Here is a 23,036-nt window from a genome sequence, read left to right on the forward strand (position 1 = left end):
CATTCATGTAAACATCACACAAAATACTTATGTAAATATTGGAATTATTTTGCGTTTTTTTGTTTAGTGTCGGGGTTTCCCATTTTTAATGTTCGTGTGTGTGTGTGTGTGTGTGTGTGTGTGTGTGTGTGTGTGTTTGTTGTAATGTGAACGTTCTTTCAACTGAATAACTTCAAGTGGTATGCTTACGTAAACTCTATAGCAAAATCCGTCTGGAATTATGTAACTGTATTGCAGTTAACCTTTACTAAAAATAAGTGGAAAATCGAAAACTGTGTATTAAAGAAGCTGTAATTTGAAATTCTGTGTTGTGGAACCCAGAGAACAGTGCTACAGTGCGTGACGTCACAGTATATATCTTGCAGTTTCGGCACACAAAACTAGCAGAGTAAAAAAAACCTGCATAAAACTACAAACGAAACTTCGAAAGAATAAATGTTCAAAATCCTTTTATTAAAATGCCCAGTAAATTTAAGTATCAAAACTAAGTAGAATTCTGAAAGTTATAGGACACACGCGTGAACACGTAAAACGGCAGTGTAGGAATAAAAAGAACGCCCGACAAAAGAAGTGACGTATGAACTAAACTTTAAGTGAACTGATCCCGACAGCAACTTGTAATGCACTGTGGTGCGTCTCTGTGTTTCGCCTTAGATGCCGCCAACCCGCAACGCATCTGCGAGGAGCGGGTTATCGTAAGATCGACCTCTGCGTTCAGGCTGGCTTGCTGCTGCATCCGGCACAGTCCCCAGACGGTGCACAAGGTGCCAACAAGGGTCGCAACGAACACGCACCTGCTACTGCATCCGCCGCAACTTCGGTAGCCAATAGGAAAATTGTAACTTTCCGCCGCGCGAGTATTTTGTCAGTGCGCAACCGGCCAGAGCCATTTCGGCCTTCGCCAGCTGACGACTGATGTACCATCACCGTTCAGACACCGCCTCGGATTGGACGTCGCCTTCGCCACCCGTTCGGCTGCGCTCCCACGTCCTGTGATCCTTTCAAATTAGTAAGAAAAATTTCTGGAAAACATTTATGTTCTTTCGTTGCGCTGCAACAGAAACGGCAGACTGTCTGTGTTCGAAGTTTACTCGTTTAAATAAACAAATTTCTATTACATCTACTTGTTATCGTGTGGATGTATTCCGAGAGAGGAACGCTTCATAATGCTTGACTGCAAATGATCTTACTGTGACCTAACAGTGATGTTAAACTGGCCCAAACAAACTTTCTTGACTTACCTTGTGGCAACGGAAACTCGGCACTCCTCGAAAGTGGTGAGAGTTGGAATGCAGCGCACCAGCAAACCAGCTAAAGAAAACCTAGCTTGTATGCAGTGCAAGGAAAAGCAACGATGCTAAACACATCCTTCTTTAAGCTTTAAGTAACTGTGTTCCGCAAAATGCAGTGCCGTGGCAAAGGAAGATGCATATCGGTGCACACTCCGCTCCAGACTCAAAATTTCATTCTAGTAACTTTATTAATCACAACTAGTTTATCGTGCGAGAATCTATCAGAAGGCATGAGAAAAAAAACAGTTATCTCACAACAGTCTTACCGTGCCAGGATTCGCTAAGGCCTTACAATAAACTATGTATAAAAAAAATAGATAACTTACGCTTGAATACGAGGCTAGAAGTAGCGTAAAAAACGATTCTTTGGAATATATTGGGACTTTGATGAACAGGAGATGGTCAATGGAGAAGACGAGCAAATATAGAACTGTGTGCCCAGATAGGCAGGATGTCTGACTTGGTCAGAAAGCAGCAGGGAACGTTGACACAACAGCAGTTTCTTGGAAAATGCTGGATCCAACAAATAAAAGGGGATGTGAAAGGAATGGGATCACAGGAAAGTGAGATTTACAAGAGGGTGACTCACATAAAAAACTGAGGCTGCCGTAGCTTCCCAGGATAGAATTAGAAGCAGGACAAAACCACCGCAGACAGAGGAGCAATGGCAATTGCAAAGCATGAGAGCGGAAAAGGATAAAGATGAGGATAAATGACACCGATCTGAATTAACGAACAGAAGAAGAAAGCACAGTTTGTTTCACATGGATTCACGAAAAGATCCCGCCTCAGAGTAAGTAAGTTTGGCAGTCAGTGCGAGATGAGAGGCGTCAGACGCGAGAAGCGAAGGAGGGTGTTGGGTGTAAAGTTTAAAGGTGGCGGCAGTGGTGGAGCGGCTGAAAAGGTGTGAAAGCCGCGGGGAGCGTCTAAAGGCCGCGCGCAGAGGATTCTGTAGCTGCTGCTGCCGCTGCTACGGCTTTTCATCGGTCAACGAGTCGCTCCACGGCCAAAAGTCTTCGGCGGTGGCCGGCGTGCAGCCGCTGAAAGGTGCGGCTGTGGTTACACCACGGCACGGCAGGCCGGGGCACCTGCTAAGCGCCGAAGCACGCGTCTTACGTTTGCCGTCGATGTGCTAGGACGGGCAGCTAAGGGAAGAGAGCAGACCAACGTGGATTTTAATTCCTTAAACGAGCCAACAAGTTAACACTCGGAGAGGTTTGGACTCCTTCCACACGAGAGCAATCACCGCCTGCAGCTTTTAACCACACAGAAAAGGGACAGCGACTAATCGACCGACTGACAAACATCAGGGTACTAGCAAAACTCCTTTACTACTTCAAGTGTCTCATTTTCTAATCTAATTACCTCAGCATCGCCCGATTTAATTCGACTACATTCCATTATTCTCGTTTTGCTTTTGTTGATGTTCATCTTATATCCTCCTTTCAAGACACGGTCAATTCCGTTCAACTGCTCTCCCAAGTCCTTTGCTGTCTCTGACAGAATTACAACGTCATCGGCGAACCTCAAAATTTTTATTTCTTCTCCATGGATTTTAATTCCTACTCCAAATTTTTCTTTTGTTTCCTTTACTGCTTGCTCAATATACAGATTGAATAGCATCGGGGAGAGGCTACAACCCTGTCTCACTCCCTTCCCAGCCACTGCTTCCCTTTCGTGCCCCTCTACTCTTATAACTGCCATCTGGTTTATGTACAAATTGTAAATAGCCTTTCGCTCCCTGTATTTTACCCCAGCCACCTTTAGAATTTGGAAGAAAGTATTTCGGTCAACATTGTCAAAAGCTTTCTCTAAGTCTACAAATGCTAGAAACGTCGGTTTGCCTTTCCTTAATCTATTTTCTAAGATAAGTCGTAAGGTCAGTATTGCCTCACGTGTTCCAACATTTCTACGGAATCCAAACTGATCTTCTCCGAGGTCGGCTTCTGCCAGTTTTTCCATTCGTCTGTAAAGAATTCGCGCTAATATTTTGCAGCTGTGACTTATTAAACTGATAGTTCGGTAATTTTCACATCACTAGAGGATAGTAATGGTCGGTATTGATGACGAGGAAGACGAGATGCACGTAGGCCACCCGCTGATTTTTGTAATTTTGGCTTAGAGCGTGTGGTACCCATACACCCGATTTCTCAACCTTCCCCACTGCATGCAAATGTTGCACTACAATCGACTGATGACAGTTCATCACATTTGCCAGTTCTCGAGTACACTGGCATGGATCATTGTGAACCAATGCGTATAAATGATCTTCATCAAATCCCAAAGGTCTTCTTGAAAGTAGAGAGTCACTAATGTCAAAACGATCCTCTTTAAAAGAACTTAACTCAAACAGAAGAATATTCGGAAATGTGCCAATTTCTCCACTTGACACTCCATTTTAGAGGGTCCACAGCTCCAGTCATTGTCTTTAGGTAAACAAATGACAATGCGTAAACTCCAACAGCAGCAGTGATATACAAATAAAAAATGACAATCGGTGAATGGACTCCACAGCAACCGGAGCACCAGCATAAAAAAGCCCTACGAACGTATGTACCAACCTAATAATTTCCTTGCCACGCCAGCTTCCCACAATACCACACGCGGCATTCAGTGTCGCGATGGTTAATGGTCATAAAGTTTTGCCCCATCAGTGAACATCAATCAACCTGTAAGTAACTTTTATGTCATTTCCTAAAATGAAGTGTGAACTATGCAGATGCCTCTTCAAGAAAGTTGACGGATGGTTGTTCAAATACGCCACTACTCTTGCAAAAAATACTACGAGTGAAATACCCAAGTAGCCACTAAGTTTAGCCTGACACAAAAACATGCAGTGACATTTACTTCCGTAGGTAAAGTAGAATATATTTTTACATTCTTTTGATCTGAGGTTAAGCCTTGTCTACCAATTTATGTACACAATTGACGCCAAGACACACATACTGTAAATGCGGCGATGAGTTTTTCTAGACCGTAGGTGAAATATTCATTTCTTAATAAAATTATCGTGCTTAGAGCTTACCAAGTAGCTGGCGAGATTTGCGATTGGATACGAAATTTCCTTGCAGACAGTACTCAACACGTCGCTCTTAATGGTACAAAATCGACAGATGTAAATGTAAGTTTCAGAGCACCCCATGGCAGTGTGATAGCACTGTTCATGTTTACAGTGCATAGAAATGCTCTAGTAGAAAGTCTCGGATGATCTTTACGACTGTTCGCAGATCATGTGATTGTTTATAAGGAACCAGCAAAGCCGGAAGACACTATCGATGTGCAGAGGGTTGATGAATGGTGCAGGCTCTGGCAGTTGATCCTGAACGTAAACAAATGTAATATATTGCGCATACATAGGACAAGAAATCCCCTACAGTACAATTACACAACTGATGACAAATTACTGCAAACAGTAACCACCGCAAAATATCACGGGGTATCTGTGGGAAGCGATCTTAAGTGGAATGACCACACAAAACAGATAGTGGGAAAAGCTAATGCCGGAATGAGATCCATAGAGGGAATCTTAACGAGATGCAACTCATCCACGAAAAAAGTGGCTTACAGTGCGCTTGTTCGAGCGATAACTCAGTATTGTTGACGATTCCGGGGTCCTTACCAGCTGGGACTCATAGGAGGGAGAGAGGGAGGGAGGGAGAGGGAGAAGGAGAGAGAGAGAGAGAGAGAGAGAGAGAGAGAGAGAGAGAGATAAAACGGGATCGGTTAGTCGGCGCGAGAGCGTTACGACAATGCTCAACAAACTCCATTGGCAGACGCCGCAAGAGATGCGTTGTGCATCACGGAGAGTATTGCTACTGAGATACCCAGAGAGTACGTTGTATGAAAAATCGGACAACATATTATCACACACACACGTCTCCCGATGTGACCACGAGGAGATAATTCGAGAAGTCAGCGTTAATGCAGAGGCTTACCGACAATCATTTTTCCCACGCGCCATTTGCGAGTGGAACGGGATAGTGGGATGAGCTTGTGGTACCAGAAGTTCACATTACCACACAATGTTAGGCGGCTTACGGAGTATGATGCACATGTAGATGCGCGGGCGTCTTTTCGCAACGAAGGTACATCTGTGTATGGTGTCGTAGTTGTGGATTTTTGGGAGTAACACTGCTTGTATCATGCGGGATTTATTCAGTTCATATACAACAAACCAATCAAAGTCTTTCTTAAGCACCAAACTTTCAGTTACTGCACTACTGGCCATTAAAATTGCTACACCACGAAGATGACGTGTTACAGAAGCGAAATTTAACCGACAGGTAGAAGATGCTGTGATATGCAAATGATTAGCTTTTCAGAGCATTCACACAAGGCGCCGGTGGCGACACCTACAACGTGCTGACATGAGGAAAATTTCCAACCGATTTCTCATACACAAACAACAGTTGACTGGCATTGTCTGGTGAACCGTTGTTGTGATGCCTCGTATAAGGAGAAATGCGTACCATCACGATTCCGACTTTGACAAAGGTCGGATTGTAGCCTATCGCGATTGCGGTTTATCGTATCGCGACGCTGCTGCTCGCGTTGGTCGAGATCCAATGACTGTTAGCAGAATATGGAATCGATGGGTACAGGAGGGTAATACGGAACGCCGTGCTGGATCCCGACGGCCTCGTATCACTAGCAGTCGAGATGATAGGCATCTTATCCGCATGGCTGTAACGGATCGTGCAGCCACGTCTCGATCCCTGAGTCAAGAGATGGGGATGTTTGGAAGGCAACAACCATCTGCACGATCAGTTCGACAACGTTTGCAGCAGCAGGGAGTTTCAGCTCGGAGACCATGGCTGCGGTTACCCTTGACGCTGCATCACAGACAGGAGCGCCTGCGATGCTGTACTCAACGACGAACCTGAGTGCACGAATGGCAAAACATCATTTTTTCAGATGAATCCAGGTTCTGTTTACAGCATAGTGATGGTCGCATACGTGTTTGGCGACATCGCGGTGAACGCACATTGGAAGCGTGTATTCGTCATCACCGTACTGGCGTATCAGCCGGCGTGATGGTATGGGGTGCCATTGGTTACACGTCTCGATCACCTCTTGTTCGCATTGACGGCACTTTGAACAGTGGACGTTACATTTCAGATGTGTTACGACCCGTGGCTCTACCCTTCATTCGTTCCCTGCGAAACCCTACATTTCAGCAGGATAATGCACGACCGCATGTTGCAGGTCCTGTACAGGCCTATCTGAATACAGAAAATGTTCGACTGCTGCCCCAGCCAGCAGATTCTCCAGATCTCTCACCAACTGAAAACGTCTGGTCAATGGTGGCCGAGCAACTGGCTCGTCACAATACGTCAGTCACTACTCCTGATGAACTGTGGTATCGTGTTGAAGCTGCACGGGCAGCTGTACCTGTACACGCCATCCAAGCTCTGACTCAATGCCCAGGCGTATCAAGGCCGTTATTACGGCCAGAGGTGGCTGTTCTGGGTAGTGATTTCTCAGGATCTATGCACCCAAAGTGCGTGAAAATGTGCTCAAATGTCAGTTCTAGTATAATATATTTGTCCAATGAATACCCGTTTATCATCTGCATTTCTTCTTGGTGTAGAAATTTTAATTGCCAGTAGCGTATTTGTAGGATCAGAACCGCAGACAAGACTACGAAATTTCGTAGTTGATATGATGAAGGAGTGACTTATTAATGCTTATGTGGGCATCTTCTAATGAAGTGCAATAGTGCTGTGCTGATATGAAGGTTATCTTCCTCAGGTCCTGATCTAATGATCCTTAATTACGTACACAGCGATTGTAGCTTGCAACATGGCGGACGTTGCACACTACAGGAATACGCTGATACGCCGAAGTACTATCAAGTTCCACATTCAGGGAGCAGAGTTCGACATCCACGTGTTACAGACGTCTCTGGTTACACGAAGTGCATATTTAACATGTTGCGCCATACAAAATATTAGAGCTCTGCAGTCAAAAGTATATAAAATTGAAAAAAAGGAGCATTATACTAATAGGACATGAAGGAATTTTTTCTATAAGCAAAATGCGTCACAAATGTTCACCCACATCGATAAAGGGGCACAAAGCGATATCAGACTGTAGTACCATGCAGTCACTGCAAAATATGATACACAGGAGGACACTAGCAACCAAGAATAAAAATCGGAGAGTGTAAGCCAAGAACTAAATGTCGTCTTCAGTCCTTACTATAAATCGGATCCTGCCTCAGGCATGGATGTGTGTGATGTCCTTAGGTTAGTTAGGTTTAAGTAGTTCTAAGTTCTAGGGAAGTAATGAACTCAGAAGCTAAGTCCCATAGTACTCAGAGCCATTTGAACCATATAAATCGAAGAAGCAATGTCATAAATAAAAGAAAGGTTCTGTAGTTTGATTAAAATCAGAGTGAAAGAAAGTCAGTAGTAAGATTAACTGATGGAAATGCTTTCCTGAATGAAAGTAACAAACTATCAGAGGCCGTGCTGAATATAAGGTCTAAAAAGCAGAGAGACAAACGATCACAGCGCCTGTTGAATAAGCAGTCCATCGGTCACACACTGTGGACTGATAGTAAATCGAAGAAAGGCGATAGTAATGAGGAGTAAATTGAAATGGGATATGCGATACAATTAACAAGAAAACTGGGACCTGTGAAGTTGATGAAATGAAGGAATTGTGCTATCTTGGAAGGAAAAAAAAAACGCATGATGGACGAAGCAGAGGGACATGAAAAGCATACTAGTACAGGCAAAGAGAGAAATCGTGCCTAAGAGAAGTCCACTAGTATCAAATATTGACAGTAATAATTTGAAATTTACGAGAATGAACTTTTGGCGCACAGCATCGTATGACAGTTGAGTAGCAGACTGTGGGTAATCGGAAACGAAGAGAATGAAAGTGTTTGAGGCATGTTCCTGTGGAAGTATGTTCAAAATTAAGTAGACTGATGGAGACAAGAAACGAGAAGTGTATCTGCTCAATTGGCGAGGAAACCAGTGTGTGGAAAGCTGTGACAAGAAGAAGGAACAGGGTAGTAGGACATCTGTTAAGACTTCAGGGAACAACTTACATGGTACTGGACTGAACTGTAGAGGGTAAAAACTGTAGAGGAACACAGAGATTGGAATACAGGTAGCAAGGACTGAGTGCAAGTCCTACTATGAGATGGAGAGGTTAGTACAGGACAAGGTTTTGGGGTAGGCTGCATAAAAACCAGCTAAGAGTACTAATGACTCGAAAATCGAGGGAGGTGGGGATGGAGGCGATGGAATCTTTGACAAGCGCAAAGTGTCACGAACGAAATGTTCTGCAGAAGACTATCAGCTTAGGTTGGCAGCAGTGGCGTGACATATGCCGAGCACAGCGCACTCAACGCGCGCAGCAGCGGGCCGCATGGGAGCCAGCCAATAGGATTGCTGGAACGCTCGATGCGTCACCGCAGAGGGAAATCCCCTTTCCTCGGGGAACGACTGCTCTCGTATGCGTGGGCGAGATGTGCGCGGGGTTCTCAGCCTGCCAGAGAGTGCAACACCTTGCGTAGGTGCTACCAGCCTACAGACTGGAGAACGCTGAAGGCGTCAGAGCTCGGCGCCGGCAAGCTTTTTGCGGAATGTATGACAAGATCAGACACGAAAGACGCGAAGAAGCTAAATACGTATTCTGATGTAACAAAAGTCATGGGATGCCGCATAATATTGTGTAGTACCTCCTTTTACCTGGCATAGCGCTGCTACACGACGTGGCATGGACTCAACAGGTCGTTGAAAGTACTTTGCAGGTATACTGAACCATGCTGCCTGCAGCCGTTCAGAATTGCGGAAGTGTTGTCGGTGCAGCATGTTGTGCCCGAACTGGCCTCTCGATTACGTCCTGCAGAGGTTCGAGGGGACTCACGTCCGGCGATCTAGGTGGTCAGTCATTCGATCGAATTGTCGAGGATGTTCTTCAACCAACAATTGTCGCCCAGTGACATGACGTCATTGTTTGGGAACATAAAAGTCAATGAATGTGCACATGGTCTCCAAGTATCCGAACACAACCATTTATAGGCAATGAACAGTTCAGTAAGAACAGAAGACCTAGTCCCTTCCATGTGAACACAGAACACACTGTTTGGAGATAGCACCAGGTTGCACTTTGCCTTGTTTATAACTTGGGACCAGAGCTTCATGGGGTCCGCGCCACTCTGGAACCCTATCATCAGCTCTTATCAAGTGAAATCGGACTCACCTGACCAGGTCACGATTTTCCAGGTCGCGTCTAAGGTCCAAGTGCTATGGTTATGAGTCCAGGAGAAGCTTGTCCTAACCGATACGTTCGCCGTTCGTCTCACATTGATTTATTACGGTTATTTCACACAGTATCACTTGCCTGTCCTACGCAAACGCTGCTGCTCACGGTCGTTAAGTGAAAGGCGTCGGCCACTGCGTTGTCGGTGGTGAGAGGCAGTCACCTGAAACTTGGTATCCTCGGCACACTCTTGGCACTGTGAATCTCGGAATGTCTCATGCTCCAGGTCCAGCTACCATTCCCGTCGTGCGGCCGTAATTTCGTCGGACACCTTTGCTGATGAATCACCTGAGTATAAATGACAGCTCCGCCAATGCATTGCCCTTTTATACGGAGGGGTATCTGTTGAGTGGTCAGACAAACGTGTGGTTCCTGAAGAGGGGCAGCAGCCTTTTCAGTAGTTGCAGGGGCAACAGTCTGGATGATTGACTGATCTGGGCTTGTAACACTAACCAAAACGGCCTTGCTGTGCTGGTACTGCGAACGGCTGAAAGCAACGGGAAACTACAACCATAATTTTTCCCGAGGGCATGCTGCTTTACTGTATGGTTAAATGATGATGGCGTCCTCTTGGGTAAAGTAGTCCCACATTCGGATCTCCGGGCGAGGACTACTCAAAAGGACGTCGTGATCGGGAGAAAGAAAACTGGCGTTCTACAGATCGGAGAGTGAAATGTCAGATCCCTTAATCGGGCAGGTAGGTTAGAAAATTTAGTAAGATGAACATCAACAAAAGCAAAACAAGGATAATTGAATGTAGTCGCGTTAACTCGACTGATGCTGACGGAATTAGATTAGGGAATGAGACACTTAAAGTAGTAAAGGAGTTTTGCTATTTGGGGAGCAAAATAACTGATGATGGTCGAAGTAGAGACGATATAAAATGTAGACTGGCAATGGCAAGGAAAGCGTTTCTGAAGAAGAGAGTATAGATTTCAGTGTCAGGAAGTCGTTTCTGAGAGTATTTGTATGGAGTGTTGCCATGTATGGCAGTGAAACATGGACGATAAATAGTTTAGACAAGAAGAGAATAGAAGCTTTCGAAATGTGGTGCTACAGAGGAATGCTGAAGATTAGATGGGTAGGTCACATAACAAATGAGGGGGTATTGAATAGAATTGGGGAGAAGAGGAGTTTGTGGCACAACTTGACTAGAAGAAGGGATCGGTTGGTAGGACATGTTCTGAGGCATCAAGGGATCACGAATTTAGTACTGGAGGGCAGCGTGCAGGGTAAAAATCGCTGAGGGAGACCAAGAGATGAATACACTAAGCAGATTCAGAAGGATGTAGGCTGCAGTACGTACTGGGAGATGAAGCAGCTCTCACAGGACAGAGTAACATGGAGAGCTGCATCAAACTAGTCTTAGGACTGAAGGCCACAACAACAACAACAACCACCTTGTGTACACGATACTACTGCCGTATGTGTATGTGCATATCGCTATCCCATGATTTTGTGACCTCAGTGTGGCACATGCTAGGTTATAAGGCTTATGAGGTCTTGTGCGAGAGGGTGAACTGTCTGTGACAGTCCCTGGAGCGGACAGTGGTGGAGAAATGACTGCCCAGTGGATAGCTGGTATCCGCCCTTGATTTCATCATAATTACGTCTGCAGTTAAACTACCGCGTAATTTACTGCTCAAAGAGTGTTGAGAGAATTGAGAATACGGGAGAATGATGGCAGCACTGTGTGGGGAGCGCTGCCATATGAATGTAATAACAAGTCTGGAGTTGCCAGTATAGGTGGAGGCATATTGCATAACGCTTCATTATTATGAAGTAACACACTGTGGAGGTGCACAGTATGTGGATGGTCAACACGTTTTTCTCATGATGAAACCATTGAGCGCTCCGAAATAATATGCAGTTAATAAACAAGATTAAGAAGAGGTCTGTGAAGTGTGTATCATAGTGAAGGGAATAAATAGTTCCCTTGGTCCTCTATATGCTTGTAGTAGTTGTCGTCCGCAGTTTCTTTCACACGATGGCACATATAAGATTAGTCTAAAAATATGCAAAGGGGTGACCATTGTGGCCGTGGAACAGTTCTCCCTCCAGCCAAACAGTGATGTGCAGAATAGCGGAGGAAAGTTTTGGATTCAACTTCCAGCCAAGGCCATGGGCATATCAGTTGGCGTGCAGTACTTTGTTATCTCAAGAGACCACCTGTCGAACGCTGGGCTAACGGCACGGCACAACGGTTGTCGTTGCACCGATGAAGTGGCACTTTACACCTGATTCCTACACCAGTCACAATGATGGAGCCTAAGGCAACAGTGTGTTGCTGTGTATTTACGTTTTTTGTGTCATCTCTTCTTTTGCCGCAAGTCCTATTTTCTCGTGGAACATGGACAGTGATCAGTGGAGAGCAAAAGAGAGTAGTAGAGATGGGCAAACTCGTTCATCCTTGGGAACTAGTTCACTGCTGATCGTTCGTTTTTGGGAACCGTTCATTTTTACTCGTTCACCGTTCATTTGTGCTTGGTATGTGGTTCTTATGAAAAACTGAAGACTAGTAGTGTAGGTGACTGAAGGATGGAGGGCACCAAGAGGGGGCAGTTGCTTCCCCCCCTGGAGTATAGAGTTTTTATTCATTACAGAATTCTTACACACTTTTAGAAGTAATTTCTGTGATTCTGCAGAACCTCTCGTTTAGTCAACCGTAGCCTTGTGTGGCTGATCGCAGGGAAATAATATAGGGTGGTGCACGGAAAACCGGCCACGAGTACAGACTGCTCGCCAATTACGGACGATGTGTTGCCCGTTACGAGCAGATACAACAAACAGACAAACATGTAATAATTAAGCAGAGAAGAAATAACAAGCTAATGCAAGCAACAATTGCGAAACAATCGATGACGATGTGTAGAGAGCTGGAGAAGAGAACATGAAAATCTCACGCGACGCGCATGGGCTATAGCTCATGTAGTCTTGTAAACCTCTTGGTGGCTGTTTCCCAACTTAATAGACCACAAGTGTCTTGTATAAAATTCTCCGTTTCGACTTCCACTACATAGCTATGCTACGTTGTAAACAATAATCGTTTATCCCTTATATATACTTCACGTGGTCTCTGAGTTCGTAGGCGAAGTAGAGACTTTATGGAAGCGTAAAATAAAATGTGGTTTTCTCATACTAGTGTCACACGCTTCGTAAAAATTAGGTTTATGTTGCATTATTAACGTTAATGCAGCAATAATAATAATTAAGTTCGCAGTAATAAAGTTTTTGGTTTGAAAGCTCCTTCTGAACAAATGTTTTTGAGGTAATAAGTAAATATGATTTTATGGCAATCTATGTCTTTTCAAATGGAGAGGCACCACTTTTCCTACTGAGCCAAAATGACCCACAACCATCTTTCTTTTTTTTTCAAAGAAACTAAACTAGCAGGTAATGCAAATTGGAAACAACCAAACTTCAAAATAATTAGAGCCTTCCTAAATGTAATGTTTTGTATATGAAAGATAAACGAAAATCGTTTTATATGAATTTTCTCACACTAAAAATTAAGCAAATTATTGAATGTTAGCTGCTAAATCAAGTCGATGAAACCAAAAACTATATGAATAACAAAAGAACTTGCCTCATTATAAGTATGTCTTCTGCTGTTCATCGATATAATGAAGTGAGCTGATATGTCCTTTTGTTACCTGAAAAGACGTACCTATTACATACAACGTGATTTTTATGTAATTTACGTAACTATAAAATACTTTTTGATTACCGGTCGTGGACGCTGAATAGCCAGAACCATGTGCAAGAACAGTTTGGAACACATGTAAAATGGGCGAGCGCAGTGAACGAAACGAACAACTGGATACTGAACAAACTAGGAGCAGTCGGCAGTGGAACTGAGACAGGTGGTCATGCGAAGAACGACGAGTGCGGCCGAGGGAGACCGAGACTGAGACTGAGACGAGCACGCGACCGAGGCTGGAACGAGAACTGCCGAAGTGACCGCCGCGATCGAAGTGAACTAGTGAACTATGAACCGATCGTTCCTCGTTCCCGGGAACTATAAGTAGACCGCCGCGACCGAAGTGAACTATGAACCGATCGTTCCTTGGAATTCGTTCCTCGGTCCTTTCGTTCACCTTGGTGAACCGTTCCTTTGCAGCCGTTCGTTCGCGAACTACCCATCTCTAGAGAGTAGAAGCTTTTGAAATGGGGTGCTACAGAGGACTGCTGAAGATTAGACGGGCAGAGCTGAAAACGAACGAAGAGGCACTAAATCGAATCGAGAAGAAGAGCCTAATCTACATCTACTTCTGTCCGCTGCAAACCACTGTAAAGTGGCATTGTACCAGTTATTAGGGATTTTTCCCGTTCACTTCACGTATGGAGTACGTGAGGAATGTTTAAGTGCCTCTGTGTCTGCTGCAATTAACCTAATCTTGTCCTCACAATGACTATGGGTGCGATATGTAGAGGGCTGTACTGTATCCTTCATCGAAAGCTGGTTCATGAAACTTCGTAACTAATCTTTGTTAGGATACTTTGCGTCGTCCAGTTCAGTTGTTTCGACGTCTCTGTGACGCTGTCATGTTGCTCTCCCCTGTAGATGTTCAGTATCCCCGATTAGTTCGATTCGATATGGGTACAAAGCATTTTGTCAGTAGTCTAAAATGGGCTGCATGAGTGGGCACCGCCTCTCCCTGGTATTCTATGAATGAACCGGAGCGTGCCACCTGCTTTGCCCACGACTGAACCTGTGTGATTTTACCATTTCACATCCCTAAAAGAGGTTACAGCCACGTGTTTGTATGAGTTGGCCATGGCACAGCTGGATAGGTAGACATGACTTATCGTCAGACACCAATATAAAGTCGGTTTGGTAATGGAGGGGCATAAGGGTATTACAAATTGTAGAATCAGGCCAATGCCTACAATAAACAGATTGATGAGAACGTAGACTGCATTAGCTAGTCGGAGATGAAGAGGATAGAGTAGCTTGGAGAGCTGCATCAAACCAGTCTCTGCACTGAAGATCGCAACAACAACTGCAACAGCTCCTGGCTCCATCAAGATGCAGCTTACTGAGGGATATTTTTTCATAACGGCTCTTTTTTTAATAGAAAGTCCTCTTTGCCAGCGGCATTTATTTGAAATCACCGATTTCTTGTGGCGAGACTGAAGTTCACAAAAAGCAATATTTATAGGTTTCCATACACTAGAGGACAGTGGAGAGGGCCCTAAAATTGCGAAGAACTCCTTTCCTAGAGCCGGAGGCGTGATAAAATTATCCATTTGGACACCTCTACTACACAATGTCCCTTTTTCAAAGAAATTAGTGGACAAACTGGGAAACGACAGTCAGCTGGGAGTGGTTATTTCAGTACAAGGCACTTCCACGCGTTCACTAACTTTCCCGTTCTTTAAAAATTCAAGAGCACAAGATCGGATGATGAACACATACCTCTGTCGAAGCCGGTCACCCAGTAAAATGTTTTTTCAGCGATGTTGGCTCACGAAGTTTCCTCCAGTTGCAAATTCCTGGACATTAAAGAACGAGCCAACCACAAGTGCTGATTGCTGTTAGGGAGATGAGCAACAGTAAATGGGTGGGCGAATCAGAAACCGAAATAAGAGCAAGAATGCAGCTTGTGCAAGACTGTTTCATCACCGTGACTTCCAGGACGAAAACAGCTAAGAATCAACATGAAAACAATGTTGGTTTGTTTAGCGTGGACGAAAGGAGTAGCGTGTAAATATTTTATTCGCAATCGTAGCGGACTCGAGGAAAAACAGTTACCTTCTTCTATTGAAATGATTGCACGAGCCACAGCATCATGATCATCTACATGTATATCTAGATACATATTCTGCATGGCGCAGAATACTGTCTACAGTCTACGTTCCTCTGAAGAGCCATAATTTCTCTTATATTGTTTTACCGGTTCCCACGCGGAATCTAAGCCGGCAGCAGTAGAATCGTTCTTCAGTCAGCTGGAAAAGCCCGTCCTCCAAATTTTCTAAATAGTGTTTCTCAAAAAGAACGTCATTTTCCCTCCGGCAGTCCCTTTTGAGCTCACAAAAGCACTTCTGTAATATTCCCGTGTTGTTCGAACCTGCCGGTAACAAATCTAGCTGCGTGACTGTAAATTGCTTCCACGACTTCCCTTAATCCAAGATGGTGCGGGCGACAAACACTCCAGCACTATTCGAGCAAAGTCAAGAGAGGGTCGCACTAGTGTCCTATACGCGGTCTCTTATGCATGAACCAGACCTCCCTAATAGTGTCCCAGCAAGGCAAATTCGAGCATTCGCCTGCCATACTACCGATGTTACGTGCTCGTTCTACTTCATATCGGTTTGCAGCATTACTCCTTACATATTTAGTCGACGTCATTATGTCAAGCAGGGTACCACTAATGCTGTATTCGAACATTACAGGATCGTTTTTCCTTCTCACCCGCATTAAGTTACATTTCACTACATTTAGAGCAAACTCCCATCATGAGAGCAAATACAAATTTGGCCCAAGTAATCTGGAATCGTCCTACAGTCAGACAGAAGCGGACAGCTGCCACCCTGTCCGTCGTATCATTTGTACATAGAAAACACACGCTTCCCCGGTGCACTCCTGACGATACCCTTGTCTGTTGAGAACACTCGCCGCCGCGGACTCCATTCTGGGATCTATAACTTAACAAGTCTTCGAACCACTCACATGTCTCGGAACCTGTTTCACACGCCCGTTCCTTCGGATAACAGCCTGCAGTATGGCACCGTGTCCAACGCTTTCCGGAAATCTAGAAATATGGAATCTGGCTCTTTCCCCTCCTTCCATAGTTCGCAGTATATCATGCGAGAAAAGGGTAAAGCTGGGTTTCGCTCGAGCGATGATTCCTAAGACGTTGGTGATTTGTGGACGTAAGCATTTTCGTCTAATTGTGACCGTTAGAATATTGTCAAGGATTCTGTAGCAAACAAATTCTAAGGCTCCTGCTCTGCAACTTTGCGGGTCCTTCATGTTAACCTTTTATACAGAGTGGTCCATTGATCATGATCGGGCCAAATATATCATGAAATAAGCGTCAAACAGAAAAACTACAAAGAACGAAACTTGCCTAGCTCGAAGGGGGAAACCAGATAGCGCTATGGTTGGCCTGCTAGATGGCGCTGCCATAGGTCAAACGGATATCAACTGCGTTTGTTTTTTTTAAATAGGAACCCCCATTTTTTATTGCATATTCGTATAGTACGTAAAGAAATATGAATGTTTTAATTGGACCACTTTTTTCGCTTTGTGATAGATGGTGCTGTAATAATCAGAAACATATGGCTCACAATTTTAGACGAACAGTTGGTAACAGGTAGGTTTTATAAATTAAAATACAGAACGTAGGTACGTTTGAAGATTTTATTTCGGTTGTTCCGATGTGAAACATGTACCTTTGTGAACTTATCAATTCTGAGAACGCATGCTGTTACAGCGTGATTACCTGTAAATACCACACTAATGCAATAAATGCTCAAAATGATGTCCGTCAACCTCAATGCATTTGGCTATAGTGTAACGACATTCCTCTCAACAGCGAGTAGTTCGCCTTCCGTAATGTTTGCACATGCACTGACAATGCGTTGACGCATGTTGTCAGTCGTTGTCGATGGATCACCATAGCAAATATCCTTCAACTTTCCCCACAGAAAGAAATCCGGGGACATCAGATCCAGTGAATGTGCGGGCCATGGTACGGTGCTTCGACGACCAATCCACCTGTCATGAAATATGCTATTCAGTACCGCTTCAACCGTGTGGTGTCACCGCCAGACACCACACTTGCTTGGTGGTAGCCTTTAAATCGGCCGCGGTCCATTAGTATACGCTGGACCCGTGTGTCGCCACTGTAAGTGATTGCAGACCGAGCGCCGCCACACGGCTGGTCTAGAGAGACGTACTAGCACTCGCCCCAGTTGTACAGCCGACTTTGCTAGCGATGCTACACTGACAACTACGCTCTCATTTGCCGAGACGATAGTTAGCATAGCCTTCAGCTACGTCATATACTACGACCTAGCAAGGCGCCATAGCATTTGATATTGAGATTATAACATGTACCGTCAAGAGCGATGTACACCAATTGTGGATTAAAGTTAAGTATTATATCAACTACGTACTTTATTTGCTACTATTAATTCCCTTAACTGTTCCAGACCTCGCGCCAGTCAGCGTGTAATTAAACGCGTGCATTTCGGCCTCCTCTAGCAACACAGTGTTGGCTCATCTGCCAACACTTCAAACCGCACGCCAGAGCTATGTGTCGGACATCCATCATGTTGGAAGTACATCGCCATTCTGTCATGCAGTGAAACATCTTGTAGTAACATCGGTAGAACAATATGTAGGAAATCAGCATACATTGCACCATTTAGATTGCGATCCATAAACTGGGGGCCCAATTATCCTTCCTCTCATAATGGCGCACAATACATTAACCCGCCAAGGTCGCTGATGTTCCACTTGTCGCAGCCATCGTGGAATTTCCGTTGCCCAATAGTGCATATTATGCCGGTTTACGTTACCGCTGTTGGTCAATGACGCTTCGTCGCTAAATACAACGCGTGCGAAAAATCTGTCATCGTCCCTAACTTGTCTTGTGCCCAGTGGCAGAACTGTACACGACGTTCAAAGTCGTCGCCACGAAATTCCTGGTGCATAGAAATATGGTACGGGTGCAATCAATGTTAATGTAGTATTCTCAACACCGACGTTTTTGAGATCCCCGATTCTCCCTCAATTTGTCTGCTACTGATGTGCGGATTAGCCGCGACAGCAGCTAAAACACCTACTCGGGCATCCTCATTTGTTGCAGGTCGTGGTTGACGTTTCACATGTGCCTGAACACTTCCTGTTTCCATAAATAACGTTACTATCCGGTGAACGGTCCGGACACTTGGATGATGTCGTCCAGGATACCGAGCAGCATACGTAATACACGCCCGTTTGGCATTTTGATCACAATAGCCACACATCAACACGATATCGACCTTTTCCGCAATTGGTAAACGGTCCATTTTAACACGAAGCAAATACCGTCCGCACTGGCGGAATGTTACGTGATACACAAAGCGAAAAGTGGTCCAACTAAAACATTCACGTTTTTTTACGTACTACACGAATATGTAATAAAAATGGCTTTTTCTATTAAAAAAAAAAAAAACGCAGTTGATACCCGTTTGACCTATGGCAGCGCCATCTACCAGGCCAACCATAGCGCCATCTGGTTTCCCCCTTCAAGCTAGAGGAGTTTCGTTCTTTGTAGTTTTTTCGTCTGATGCTTATTTCGTGAGATATTTGGCCCGGTCACTATCAATGGACCACTCTGTATGCAGGAGTCACCTGCGTTTTTTTCCAATTGCTTAGCACTTTATGTTCGGCGAGGAATTCGTGATGTAAGCAGACTAAGAAAAGGCAAGTGCTGGAGAGTTCTCTCTGTAGAATCGAATTCAGTTTTCACGACCTGCCGACTTATTTGTATCCCACTCTTTCGGTAGCAACTCATCGACAGGGATGCCTATTTCTATGCTGTCCGTGTGGGAGTCCGTACGACAGTCAAATGACGGTAGCTCTGTACGATTCTGCTGTGGCGTGTCGCAGATGCCGTCGGGCGCTGACGCCACCCTGCAACCACTGCCGTCCGGCTGGTTGCCAGCTCAGCCCCTGCGACAACACGAAGTTCCGGTTCCGCATTTGGCAGCGCGACCTGCAGGGGGGCTTTGCGCACCCCGGAAAAAAGCGCAGAGGGCGTGCAAGTCAGCAAGACAGGTCACACTTCCGCGAACCTTTTGCTGCATCCGCCAATGACAAATGCAGCCATTCAGGAGGAAGTGTGCCCCCGACGTGCTGGTATTTAGTGCGGCGCCCACACTGATCACGACAGTTACGACGCAGTCAACCACGAGAAGGAGCCTGCTCGCGGGTCTGTTGGCACTGTGTCACACTCATCTGGCAACACTGTTGAAACTGCGAACTCGTACAGACCGTAATTTAAGTGTTAGTCTTTTCCAGTGTGCTCTGTTCAAGGAGAGTTAGGATATAAGCATTTAATAGTCAAACTACTGGAGAACGAAGTCTGGGTGTGAAGCTTTCATTGTGTTGTTTCCTTAGTGACAACCGTCTCAAGTGCTTGCCTTTACTTGTGAACTTACGCTACTGGCCATTAAAATTGCTACACCACGAAGATGGCGTGCTACAGACGCGAAATTTAACCGACAGTAAGAAGATGCTGTGATACGCAATGATTAGCTTTTCAGAGCATTCACACAAGGTTGGCGCCGGTGGCGACATCTACAACGTGCTGACATGAGGAAAGTTACCAACCGATTTCTCAGACACAAACAGCAGTTGACCGGCGTTGCCTGGTGAAACGCTGTTGTGATGCCTTGTGTAAGGAGGAGAAATGCGTACCATCAAGTTTTTTTGACTTTGATAAAGGTCGGATTGTAGCCTATCGCGATTGCAGTTTATCGTATCGCGATACTGCTGCACGCGATGGTCGAGATCCAATGACTGACGGCAGAATATGGAATCGGTGGGTTCAGGAGGGTAATACGGAACGCCGTGCTGGATCCCAACGGCCTCGTATCACTAGCAGTCCACATGACAGGCATCTTATCCGCACGGCTGTAACAGATCGTTCAGCCACGTCTCGATCTCTGAGTCAACACGTGGGGGCGTTTGCAAGACAACAACCATGTGCACGAACAGTTCGACGACGTTTGCAGCAGCATGGACTATCAGCTCGGAGACCGTGGCTGCGGTTACCCTTGACGCTGCATCACAGACAGGAGCGCCTGCGATGGTGTACTCAACGACGAACCGTGGCTCTACTCTTCATTCGATCCTTGCGAAATCCTACATTTCAGCGGGATAATGCACGACCGCATGTTGCAGGTCCTGTACGGGCCTTTCTGGATACAGAAAATATTCGACTGCTGCCCTGGCCAGCACATTCTCCAGATCTCTCACCAACTGAAAGCATCTGGTCAACGGTGGCCTAGCAACTGTCTCGTCACAATACGCCACTCACTACTCTTGATGAACTGTGGTATCGTGTTGAAGCTGCATGGGCAGCTGTACCTGTACACGCCATCCAAGCTCTGTTTGACTCAATGCCCAGGCGTATCAAGGCCGTTATTACGGCCAAAGGTGGTTGTTCTGGGTACTGATTTCTCAGGGTCTATGCACCCAAATTGCGTGAAAATGTAATTACATGTCAGTTCTAGTATAATATATTTGTCCAATTAATAGCCGTTTATCATCTGCATTTCTTCTTGGTGCAGCAATTTTAGTGGCCAGTAGTGTTTATAGGTGTTAGAAACTAGTTACAAACTTTGTTTCTTGCTTGTGACGGTCATCAGAGACCACTTGCACTGAACTATTGTGTTCTTAAGTATGGAGGATGGACAACATGCTCGTGCATATCTCGCGTAAGTGTTCTATGTCCAGGATACTTCATCCTGCGTGAATGGTTTTCTAAACGCATTGATACCTGCATGAGGACAACACTCGCTGTCACATAGCGCTTTCTGTCGGGAAGTTTTCGATAAACGACAAACAAAGATTTTCTAACTCATGCTATCTCCTCCCATCATTTTTCCGTATTCTCTAGAAAGAAGAGGAACTTAACAGTGGAAAGCACGAAGATGTAACGGTACATAACACAGCGTTGTACGGTTTTAAAAACAATTTCCATCAACGTGTATCATTGTCTAGATATCCAAGAAGGTTTGAAGTAAAATTTGCTCTACAATACGTATTAAGCACCTTCCTTATAAGGAGCTGACAATGAGCAGTGAGCCTTTGACAATACCAGACACTGGTGCTGTCGAAACGTCGGAAAATTCGTTACAGCAAACGTCGCCCAAAGAATCCATGACGAAACCTAAAACGCAGTGCGTCAAATAAGCAAATAAATTAGCCACCGATTCGACAAATTTTAGTGAGCAAAAGTCCATCCATGGACGTTTTACAGTATAGCCTCTGGCTGACCATTACCGCATACACTCCAGTAAACCGGATGTTTTCAAATTATGAGGTAAATCAAGAAACGTCCTGGCAGATTAAAACTGTGTGCCGGATCGAGACTCGAACTCGTGACCTTTGCCTTTCGCGGGCAAGTGCTCTACCAACTGAGCGACCCAAGCACGACTCACGCCCCGTCCTCACAGTTCTACTTCTGCCAGTACCTCGCCTCGTACGTTCCAAACTTTACAGAAGCTCTCCTGCGAACCTTGCAGAACTACCACTCCTGAAAGAAAGGATATTGCGGAGACATGGCTAAGCCACAGCCTGGGGGATGTTTCCAGAATGAGATTTTCACTCTGCAGCGGAGTGTGCGCTGATATGAAACTTCCTGGCAGATTAAAACTGTGTGCCGGACCGAGACTCGAACTAGGGGCCTTTGTCTTTCGCGGGCAAGTGGTAGAGTACTTTCCCGCGAAAGGCAAAGGTCCCGAGTTCGAGTGTCGGTCCGGCACACAGTTTTAATCTGTCAGGAAGTTTCATACAGCGCACACTGCGCTGTAGAGTGAAAATTTCATTCTAGGTAAATCATAGTTAATGAATCAGTACCGACGAAAATAAAGGAAATTCGTTCAAATGGTTCAAATGACTCTGAGCGCTATGGGACTTAACTTCTGAGGTCATCAGTCCCCTAGAACTTAGAACTACTTAAACCTAACTAACCTAAGGACATCACACACATCCATGCCCGAGGCAGGATTCGAACCTGCAACGATAGCGGTCGCGCGGTTCCAGACTGTAGCGCCTAGAACCGCTCGGCCTCTCAGGCCGGGAAAGGAAATTTGTGCCCGTGTCATTTTCATAACGGGATGTTATCGTTCACAGGTGGCAAAAAAACCTCGCTCACAACATGTAGTCACTACTTCACCACTGAGTGCACAGCCTGTCGTATCGCAGAAGCAGCTGCAGAGCTGGCGGCTCCCTCTACTCACCTCCCCAGCAGGAGTGTCCGTAGCTCAGGCACGACCCTGAAACACAAGGCAAACGGCACAGCGTCAACACCAGCTGCATCGACAGCCCAGCAACTCAGCATCAAGTGACAAGAGCAACACCGCCTATCAAATCATGTAAATGGTCAGCATGTTGCCACAGTTTTCACTGGGGAGGCCTAATGTACTCTTACTACTGAGCTGTTTCATATCACAGCGAGAGGCCACAGCGCAACGTAACCTTCCAGTACAGGTGGTGGTAAAAGTCTACCTAAGTAGGAAGATTACCGTCGGTTTGGCATGTCCTACCGCTCCTGCAAGCTACCGTCTGTAGTAAATGGCTTCTTAAATTCGTGTCGTTCACGAAATTACTGGCCCCTGCGATTTATTGCTGGGTATTAATAATTTGTAGCGGAAGGTTTTAACGAACCGATAAAAATTTGAACGCAACGGATAACGCATGTTTTTTGAACCACTACAGAAGGCACCTATACAGGGCTTAAT

Source organism: Schistocerca piceifrons, chromosome 10 (genome assembly GCF_021461385.2).
Source record: "Schistocerca piceifrons isolate TAMUIC-IGC-003096 chromosome 10, iqSchPice1.1, whole genome shotgun sequence".
NCBI classification, from domain to species: Eukaryota; Metazoa; Arthropoda; class Insecta; order Orthoptera; family Acrididae; genus Schistocerca; species Schistocerca piceifrons.